The sequence below is a fragment of the Amblyomma maculatum genome, chromosome 6 (assembly GCF_055883805.1).
Source record: "Amblyomma maculatum isolate TAMU_Amacu chromosome 6, ASM5588380v1, whole genome shotgun sequence".
Classification (NCBI taxonomy): Eukaryota; Metazoa; Arthropoda; class Arachnida; order Ixodida; family Ixodidae; genus Amblyomma; species Amblyomma maculatum.
In genome coordinates, this window is record NC_139349.1 from 87922891 (window position 1) to 87934366 (window position 11476).

Genomic DNA, 11476 nt, shown 5'->3' on the forward strand with positions numbered 1-11476 from the left:
GAATGTAATTATATATTCTAAACACGGCATTTGGCATTACACCGATACGGCTTTCGTACCTGCAATTGCTGACTTCGAAAGTTTTCGAAAACCGATACACATAGGCTGCGTCTATACGCTCGCACTCAGGTATGTACGCGACACGTGGTCTCCTGATGAAAAATATGCATATCGCGCCACCATGACCCTGTCAACCTTCAAAGATGACAAATAACGATGGGTGCGAAGACATCTGCGGATGTTCACGGCATGTGAGTTATTTAGGATCCGTTTTATTTGTACCTTTCATCTCTACCAAGAATGACGAAATAGACTAGAAACCACGGTGACAAGTGTTGGTACTTTAGGGGCCATACCTCTCTCATTCAATGTATTCATCGCCCATGAGCATGAAAAACTCGTTCGTGAAAAACCAACAGTGAAAGTATTTTTGTGTGCCTATAATAGTAGTGCGCCGTAGACTGCGTATACAACAAACACGTAGATAGCGGCAAGGCACCACTAGTTTAGCTCTAAATTTAAGTAGATACATACTAGGTTATCTACGCAGAATAAATGTTTGTATCGGCTTAAGACGCAGTTTGTAATTTTTTCTATCTAATTTCTGCAAGCGCAATTTATATTGCCCTGTTTAGTAGTCTACAGCCCTGGAGAATGTTTACCTATCTCTGAAGCATGCAGGTGCTACGTTTCTCTACCTTCGATACATCCTCTCAACGGAAGCTTGTCAACAGAATGCACAATGAGCTGTTCTCCTCCCTAAAGGGCACTAAATCGTTGAACCTTCCTTTCTCACGAAGACTTCACTTACAGTACGGGCACCGAATGGGTAGCGCAGGATGTCTGTCTCGGCAGAGTTGAACCAGATTGATGTCGCCTCTTTTTTTTTTTTTTTTTCAAGGGAAAGAGCCTGCTTGAGTAATCTCGAGCATTGATTGAATCAAGCAAATGGTTTCGTAACTCCTGTTCGTTTTCTGCAGGTTTTGAGCCAGGGATGTAAAGGAGGGACCCTGCAAACCCAATTACGACGGGTGCCAAGCTCTCGCGGACCGGAAAGGGCCGCACTCAAATTTCCTTCTTTTTCTGCCTGCCGACCCCTTTCTCCTTCTTGGCGGTTCCGAAAGGAGGTGAGTCACGTTTTTTAGGACAATTGGCGCACTCCGAGGACCATCACGTACTCCCTATGTCCCGGCGGTCAGGAGGGTGCCCCTAGGAGAGCCTTAATCGCCACCAATGCTAGCTTGAGTGTGCGTCGGCGTGTATATGGTTGCAAACAACTGCGGCCAGTGCTTGTTTCTTTTTTTCGCGTTCCTGTGTGTAGCCTGGTAATCAGAGAGGAATCCTTTATTGAAGACTCGGTAGTTAACTAGTTTGTGTCGACTCCACGGGCTCAGTAACGGACCTGTAAAATACATTTGTCGCTTGTAGGAAACTTTCATGCTATCATTGGCTCTCATCCAGTTTTACTTTTGAATGATTGGCCTTAAATAGGCCGTTGCGCCAACTGTGGAAAGGCTGAGGTAGTTGTTTCTGCAACTTTCCAAGCGGTGTAAACGAGCGTGCATTCACTAAGCATCGAAGTTTCCTTGGCCGCAGATGTTCGCTGGGAAGCTGTATCATTTCTAAAATAATTATTGCAGAAGAAAAGGTGGGGTGGTTTAAGCCCGACTGGAATCTAGTGATACCAGTGAAAGCGCAATAAGCATGGTTGTTCATTGATTAGCAAGGCAGTACGTGATTTCACAGTTTGAGTTAGGGGGACTCTGATGTATCTTAACACACACTTCCTCTTCACCATTCATCCTCTTCTACACCCAAGGACATCTTCACACACCTCTTCTTTGCCAAGGAGATAGTAGCACTTTCTTCCCCGCGGAACTCAAACATCGTCCAAGCATGACAGTCACAAGTTCTATACCCAAGTACATCTCCACACACCTCCTCTTTTCCAAGCAGCTATTACCACAATCGTCCCAGTACAACACAACCATCGTCCGAGCAGGACAGTCACAACGTACACCACATAGACGCACACTAGCAAACTAACTGTCATGTTTGGACGATGGTTGTGTTGTACTGGGAAGATTGTGGTAAGAGCTGCTTGGCAAAGAAGCGGTGTGTGTAGATGTACTTGGGTGTAGAACTTGTGTCTTCCATGCTTGGGCGATGTTTGAGTTCTGCGGGGAAGAAAGTGCTACTATCTCCCTGGCAAAGAAGAGGTGTATGAAGAAGTTGTACTTGAGTGTAGAAGAGGATGAGTGATGAAGAGTAAATGTGTGTTCAGATTCATATTACAGTCGGTAGTGCGCGCCTTTGTTGTGTTTCTTCTCATGGGACTGTGATGTAGACGAAACAGCCCGTGTTCACCGTCTTTTCCTTCCACCATCTTTCATATCTTTAATGTTAGTTGTTTGGCAAAGAAAAAGAATGCCAATAAGGAAGTCAAGGTAAGTCCATTTTTTTTATTCTGCGATTCTTTCTTATTTCCAAATAATAAACGGCGCACATGTGCAGGATGTTCTGATTCTGGCTTGAGTCTTCGATTCACAGCTCAACGACCAGTATCTGCAACTGGCCTTTTTCACAGCTATGCGAAGCACCAGGCAGGCTCTATTTGATATAAAACCCATCGGTAGGCGCACCTGCCGAGCAATCGAGTCACGCGGAAAGACGCATGCTTTGAAGTTCATTGATGCCGAACGACATGACCTCGACCCTGCATGCGAGAAGTGAAGCTTCCGCTTCATTGAGAGCCAAATTAGGCACAACATTTTTATTTTTATGATTGACATTTTGGCGCACCCTAATGGTTTTATTTTCTGTCTTGTGTTATTTTTATATGTCTGCTCGGGGGATCACACTCACAGCAATTGACAGAGCTCATATTGTCTCTCCATCATGCCACGAACTGCAGTAAACGATGCGAGGAACGCTGATATTACATGGCCTCCTTCCCAGACAAAAACGTTATTTGTGCCACTTTCTTCATGCATGCCGTTATTCAGGTGCATGTGTGCCTGTAAAACTCCAGGTAGGAAAATAAATACAGGCCGCCTCCGTTATAGCCAAAACAGGTTTTTATCAGGTTTACGCTAAAACTCTTTGCACTTGATTGCACCGCTCTTACTAACAGCTATATCCTGTTTGTTTCACTGTGCCGCTGTTCTAACGCAGGAATGTTTGAGGTCCATTACTATTCTTAAAAAAAAAAAACAAGCAGTAGAGAAATCTTCCATTTTATACAGTACCGTATTGGCTTTGATAATTGTAGTTGGAAGACAAAACGATTGTATGTAAATAGTTATGAGCGTTGTAACCAAATTGACAACTTCTAGCTTAATTTTTGTAACAAAATAAAAGCAACCAATTTTACACTGCTTGAGTTTTTTCGTTAGAGAGTACCTACCTGCAGAATAAAACTTGCGTTTATTCAGCTCTTCTTTAGCAGAAGAAAATTGTCATTAATTACACTTAGTGCTTGCGACCGCCACAACCATTGGGTATGTAATGAAGACCTTGAATTTAGACGATGTAAATTTGCAACAACTTTAAATTTAAGTTTTCACTTGGAACTTATTCTATTCAATGCTATATGTCCCCTAGGTTGCAGAATTTTGGTAATTTTTCACATTAAATAAGGGTAATGTGCTAAGGCCTTCATAGCTTTTTATGTCGTTTAATCTGTTTGGAACACTGTTTAAATGAAAAGCCGAAAAATGTTTTAGTCATTAATCCGCTTCCAAGAAATACATTTCGGCCTAATCGATTGAGTATATATATGCAAAGAAAGATATGAATATTTTTATATATCCAGTCGGATGATATGGAAGCCCAAAAGGAGCAATGGTCGGATGAAGTAATAGCAACACACGACCCATTACTGCCAGCAAATGCTTATGAAACAAATAGGTATATATTTTCTTATAAGAAAGGTTTACAAAATATAAAAAGCTGAAAAGAAAGTTTTGGCACTTGCATATGAGAACATCGTCGGAGTAAAGAGGATGTTGGGGAATGAAAAAGCCTCAGGTGCACAAGTCAAAATGACAACAAAATATATTTTTCATCGCCTTGAAATGTCACGGATATTGTTCCATCCGAGATTCGCTGCTTACTCTCACGACTAGGCATCGATTCACAAATACTTGATGATCGCCTTTAGGGCTGGTTCTCTTTTAAACATCCTGAAAAATGTCCACTAGACAACATTTTTTCTTTTTGCAATTATTTATGAGGCGAAGGACAGCTTTGTATTCATTTCATTAGGTAGCAGTAATAAATAGCGCGACAACAAAGATTATAGGGAAGTCTGGAGGTAAACATCGCGCGAAGCCAAAAAAAAATGTGCTATTAATGGGGCGTGAACTGAAAGGCTAGCAACCAAAGAAATACATTGTGCAGATTGAAGGAAATAAAGTAAACGCCACTTTCCGCCAATTGCCTGGAGCCCTCCGAAGTTGCTTTTAAAATCCGTCATAAGATGAGTTCTCAGGTGCACCTAATTAATTTTTTCGTAATCAGCTGGAAGCGATGTGTCAGAAGTGTTATTAAGAATGTTCGGGTCGCGATAAGACTAGTCATTGGAATCAACTGCTCTTTAACAAAAGCTGGATTCCAGAAGCACTAAAATTAGTAAGTTTAAAATAAATCGGTAGTCTGTCAAAAAGGCGCTTGCTATAGGCCATGCGAAGTTCTTATATATCATTACCTGAAAACTCGTCAGAATTATTAAAAAGAATTTAAGTTTGGGCTCTAGGCGGCCGCTGAGAATTCTAGTTGAATTTATTTGCACTAAATGAACGAAGATGTTATCTGCATGTGATCATGCTACCTCTCACGCATTCTATAATGCAGTACTTAAAGCCCCTCCTGTGAAGGAGTGGGCAGGTTCTGCTAGACCAAAACATAATTAAAACACTTAAAACTGAATTCCGGATACGTTGTGCTCCATATTTCTGATCTATAACGCATGCTGACGCGCGTAGGCCCCCTGCTATAAAGTATAACCATATATAATAGACAGAGATCTTAAGCTGCCTATCGCTGAATTAGTTATTTGTGGGAAGAAGTGAGTAGAAAAAATAAAAAAGGTTGAAATAGTGTCTGATTCGAGCTTTTTTAATGTTTTCTAAATGTGTTATGAAAGAAATCTAGAAACAATGAACCGAAGTATTGATAAGCTTGTTCTAGAATGCGAAGGTTTATTTTCAAGAACTATCCTAAGCGTAACTAGCCGAGAACAGAGAGAGATAGGGTAGGAAATCAGAGCGGACAAGTTCCCGCAGAACATACATTCAGAAATACGCGTGAGATGCAGGGGCATAGAAAAAGTTCCTATCAATGTTGTATGACTTGCGCTAAACCGTCGCAGCGATAAACATTGGTCAGCAAAGAGCAGTGGCGTGCGTGGTTCACAGCCAGGTACCCCTTACAAAAAAGCCTAATGAGTTTCTGATTAAATGTTAATTACATTCCTCATCATGCACATTAACATTTCTATGCATTTTCTTGATGTATTTTTGATGAGTTTCACAAGAAAGTTGCCACCGTGTTTCTGGTTGGTACCTAATGTGTGCATTTCTTGTGTGTTGTTCATGAGTGTTGACCAATGAGCACCTGATGGCTTTCACTTTTGAATAAAAATTAAAAGCTAAAACGTAGCGAAGCACCTAAACTACACTAAAAAAAAGCTAAAAAATAAAAAAAATTAAAACTAAGGGAAAAAAGCTGCACCTCTGGCGCGATTCGAACTAGGCACCTCTTACTCCGTACCTTTCTACGCTAACCACTCGGCCACTCGAGGAACTGGTAACTTTGGTAACGTATTTGCTTCTTATGTCTGGACTGCATTCATAAGATTGGGACTTAATGTTTCGAAGCATGTTTCGAAGTGTACAGGCCATTGCGGCTGCTCTAACAATTACAACTTCTTGACCATTAGAACTTGCATCTAATGTTCTAGATACCCATGCGCACTATTTTGTCCACTGCAGTCATTTTAATATGTCGAGTTTGGCATCGCTGGCAAATTTATCAGCGCTGGCTCTTCGGTGGTTGCTACCTTGGGCGTAATTTTCGCTGAACACGGAGCTGTAGCACGAACCTTTAAGGAAAAAAAGTGCGACCAAGCTTCAATACCGGCAAGCACAGCAGCGCCAACACTATTTTACTGGTAACTAAATCTTATTTGTATCTAAACATTTCGGGAAGCGATGAGATGACTGAGGGCTCGGCTAATCTATACGCAGAGCAAGAAGGAGCTCGAAAGCTTAAGAAACACGCAAAATATCATGCATTATAAAGAAGGCATTGCTTCTCGTGCCCTGGTCGCGCACATGCTCCCAGGACGGTCCAGTTCCGAGTCAAAGCACGGCTCGGGTTACGTCCGCGCGTCGTCGTCGGCGCAGGCCGGGGTACCCCTGCTGGTCTCTCCGAAACGCGGCCTGCTCGCAGGTGAAAGGATGCATTGGAAATGGAGCGGCCTTGCGTCCGTTTGCTTGGAGGCGGTGTGGCAGTGCGTCGGTTCGCGTACACAACAATATCCTTGCCCGTAACACCCTCAAGCATATTGTCCAACCACAGCACCCATTCGCTTGGCAAGAAGTGATTTGCAATGGCACAAACACCCAAGACGCAGGGTGTAAGCGTGTTTTGAATGAAACAAATGTCCAAAAAGTTGTTTTTGTTTTTACAGTGCATGCTAAACAGAAATGAAAACATAGTAAAGAATATACATTCGCTTAGTGATGTATAATTTCCCTCATTTGAAAAAGTCAGTGTATTTCCACATTAGCTCCTATACAAAAATACTGTTGTGTTTTCCAAGTACAAAACTTCTTGCGTAATCTCAAATGAAAGTCTGTTGCGGATCTCATGTTAAAACACATAAAAATTGTTTCTTAGGCAACACCCTACATATGCTAATCAGAAATGAAAACATAGGGCTCTGAGAGTGTGCAGTTAACAAGGAAATAATATATATTCACTTAGTGATGTATACATTTCCTCATTAGAGAAAGTCAATGTATTTCCACATTAGATCCTACCCAAAAATACTGTTGCGTTTTCCAAGCACAAAACTTCATGTGTGATCTCAAAGGAAAGTCTGCTGCGGATATGATGTTAAAACACATCTAATCTTGAATCTCCTTTGAGTGGTTGATGACTCATCAAAAACACATTACGTGGGTAACAGAAATTCAATATCCATTTTTGTAAGGGACAGGTGATACCAACGGCTTCCATTGACAAGACAGATGCTCCTGCTTCAAAGGAGCTATCAATAACGCTATACAATGCGAACTACAGAGCGAAGCATCCCAGTATTCAGATAGTTACCGACTCGCAAAAGGCATGCAAACGGTAGAGTGCGGAGAGCAGCTCAGTGGCTGCTGCCACGATGCTGAAGGCGAGAAAACTAAGCTGTGTGAAATGCTCCAATGGGAAGCTGTAGCTGTCAAGGGCAACATTCGAGCAGATGCTCTCTCCCGTGCATACGCCCAACGGGAAGCCTCAGAAAAAATAAGAAAAAGGCGTTTCAACAGCGATATGAAGACATTTTTCCACTCTTCAGACTAGCGAAGATGAGTTATCATCCGCCATATAAGGTTATAAATACAGAGCAGTTCGTAGAAACCTGAAATGCAAAATATATTCCCACCTGAGCCTGCTTTGCATAATACTACATCCAAAGATTTACTAAGTGCGCACTCTGCTCATGCGCGACTCCGTATCGTCCGACGCGGGCTGAAGATGCGAATACGGCATAGTCAAACAAACTCTATACCGGAGTAGTAGAAAGTGCGCCTTTCCAGCTGAGAAGCTGTGGACAGGAGTGGATGGTCGAAGGTACCGAGGAGAGGGCGAATGATTAAATCTGCAGCGGCTGCAAACTTTTGATAGCCAGAAACCCTTGCGAAACTAACACGATTCCTTCAAATCAGCATTGACAAAGGCTGGGCACGGCTGTAATCAATGCCAATGCGTAACTCACTGAAATCGTAGAGATCTCTAATGGCCTTCTGGATGTATACCATTGAGCGCTGGGCAGAATACGTTGCAAGTTTTGGCCCAGACCTCGGCATCTGCTGCGTCAGTATCTAGGGTGTCATTGGAGAGGCCCTCGTAAGCGGGAAGTGGGTCTATGTGTGACGTGTTCAGGTAGCGTGTTGGCTGTTCGGCGATTAGCTCCGCGTCCGTACCCTGGTATAGATGAATTAACTTCATGAGCCGCTTTTTTGGGCTTTTTGTCCGCGTGGGGTCGAGCAAGTATCACAGGTTTGGCCCGAATGACACCCTAGATACTGACGCAGCTGATGCCGAGGTCTGGTTTCTGGGACTGCCTTTCTTTGGTGCGTGTTTTATCATGTAAGTCAATGGCGACAACACGATTTCGGGTGAGCCATACGCGAAAGCGGCGCCGCCTTCCGGCTCAGTGTCTTCCAAAGGTTCGAACTCCATAACGTTGTTAACTGAGAACTCTCATGGCTTTCAGGTCAACTCCGGTGGTTTTTCTATTATTCTGTGTTTTTGGTTGAATTACATTCCTCGGCACGTACTGACACGAATACAAAAAAACAGTTTTTAGAAATTCCAATTAGAAGCATTTTTAAAAAGAAAAAAACAGCAAATCGAAACCGAAACTGCTTTCACGGCCAGAAACGACGTCCAAGGTGACGAAATGGTGACGTCACACTCAGTATTAGAGAAACACTCGTACGTGCGTTGGATGGTGAAAATAAAGTATGGAAATCATGAAGCATTGCATAAAATGTCTGAGGTAGTTCAATATAAGCCTCACAATTTCACAATCATGCGGGAAGTGGACAGTAACGCCGGTATACGTTTGTGACGTCAGAAACTCAGTGTTGCCGGCAGAAATAGTCTCAACTTGAGCCATGAAATCAGCATATTTTAAAGTCGTGTTGCGCGCGAACGGATTATTGTACGGCGCCTAAATTTTGTACAATGCGTCAGGACGGAGAGGAGATTCTACAGTAAAACTTTTATTAGAATATTTTAATGTCAAAAAAACCCCGGAGTTGCCCTTTAAGGCAACATTCTCAAACGAGCGCTCTGTTTATCAAGAGCTTTGGCTTTTGCGAGACGCATCAGGAGCAGTTTAAAAGAACGGGACATTACGGGTTACGTATTCTACACATATATTCGTAATTCCAGATGGCACGCTCAGTCTGAAATAATTTTGTTAGGCCGCGCAAGCGCAAGGCGCTTGAAAGCAAAGTTGGGCAGTGCTTACCAGGCATGGCTCTACAAGCCAGCCACCTGCGGTGGACTGCGGATAGGCTATATTTATTCATCATATTAAGCCAACAGTAAAAAGCGCACTGATAGTAGACTTACAAATATTATAAGAATATAACAGGGTTAATATTTTTCCTAATCAGTCCCCCTATTGCGGACCGAAGTTAATTGCAAGCCCCTACGACAGTGGTGTCAGTTATCGCTAGCAATGCGTAACCGACCTTTCGGATGCATTGCTGCTGAGCAAGTATAGCTGTAAGCTGCGTTCCTACTGTTCACTAGAGAAACGTAGAACATAAACAGCCGAAAGTGCGAAAATTATGTTTTCTTAGTCGTCCCACACCGGCTCAACGGTATTAAGTTTTGAAAGCTTAGAGATCGCGGATGTCTTGTATGCATGGGAACACTTGAAGGCTCATGTTTTCTTAGTCATCCCACACCGGCTCAACGGTATTAACTTTTGAAAGCTTAGAGATCGCGGATGTCTTGCATGCATGGGAACACTTGGAGGCTCATAAACATGTTCGAACCTTGCCAAATATAACAAAAAAAGGAGGAGGCCACGATAGCTCCCTATAGCTGTGCTTATCCGTATCTTAAAATACAACGCAACAGCCTATTTTTACCAGTGCATTTTTTCTCCAGGAAGCAGTTATCTATATAAATGTGAAAGGGTTTAGGCTTCAGTTAAATGTAATGTAACTTTTCAGTGTTTTCTCCTAACGGATCTCTTTCTTTAAGTGTCTGGCGTGAATAGGCTATCAATATGTAATTTGGCTTTCACCAACGTTTAAAGATGATCAAGGTCAGTTCAAAAGGAAAAGCAATTGAAAAATCCTGTATCAGTTTTGCATAGGATCCAGTATATGGGGTTATGTACATGCTGAACCGACAGAAACCGAGCGGAATCCTGACTTCGGAATTTTCTCTATGGGGCAACCGCCATTTGTTTCTGCAGAACAAAGCGGCTCCAAGCTGAAAAAAAAAAACGCAGTGCTATAAAAAGATTACTACAATAACAAGAAAGGAAAAAAAAAAAGCGAACGGTATTCGCCACTGCGAGCTCTCGTTTACTCGCCATATTTCTTCTTATCTAGCTTTGCTTTGCTACTTTGCGCTTTGTATCTTTTTCTCTGGTGTAGAAATTGTGCGCGTATTTCCCCGATCCCCCTTACACACTTAATCTTCTTCCAGGATTTTACGAGGGATTTTCAATATCACGCGTCTTTATAAGAATTCTTTTTCTTGCAGGCAAATATCACGATATCTTAATTTACTGGGGCTACATGTATTGTCAGCGTCGTGGAACGCATGTACTTTTACTACATACAGAAGCATCTGACGCATTAGTGCGTGTGATATTGCACATTTTAGCTTCACGTGTTGCCAGAGAAGCAGCGATGCCAATAATAGTTTGCACTTCCTACTAAGCTGTGTAAACTCTGAAAGAAGTGTATCCTGATATACGGCTATCGGCGCCTATTTCTCTAGTCAGCGACGTGTCTCAGTCTTGCTCAAGCATATTGTTTCTTCTTCAATCGCAGATATGAAGGCACACCGCAAGATCGATCGAACTCCATCCATTATTGCTTGTAATGCACGCATACGCTTACAAGGCAGAGCGCGAAAAAACGATGCAATGGACTTATGTGTACTCGCTTGCTTTGCTCCACCTCGATGGATTCATAGCTTCGACGTAATTGTGAAATACGCGTACCTCACATATACAGAAAACCTTTAATATACATTTTGTATGTTTTCATCCTTATTTAGCGTGTTACAAGCTTCGAGATACTCATTCTGGTTGATACATCGATCTTTCCGCAAATTCAAAAGAGAAATGGAAATACTCTGGTATCAGTTCCATGCACGACAGATTCGTCCAGTTTCAGTTTTGAACCGGACACGGTCTGTGCGGTACATTGGCGCCACATCAGACCGTTGCGTCCGTATAAGATTAAGACCGGGTTGGCACGTCCAGTTTTAGGTACATACCAGAACGGGTCTGTCCGATATTAGCTCCATGTCGAGCCGCTCCGTCTAGTTAGGGATTCATACTGGACGTGTTCTATTCGGTTCGAGCTGTATAACGCACATGAACTATCCTGTATACGCTCCCTACTGAACTGGTGTGTCTGGTTCGAGCGTCTTACCAATCCGGTATAAACTTATTTGTTTTTTTACAGGACACGTCACGTCGATATGAGGTATAAGT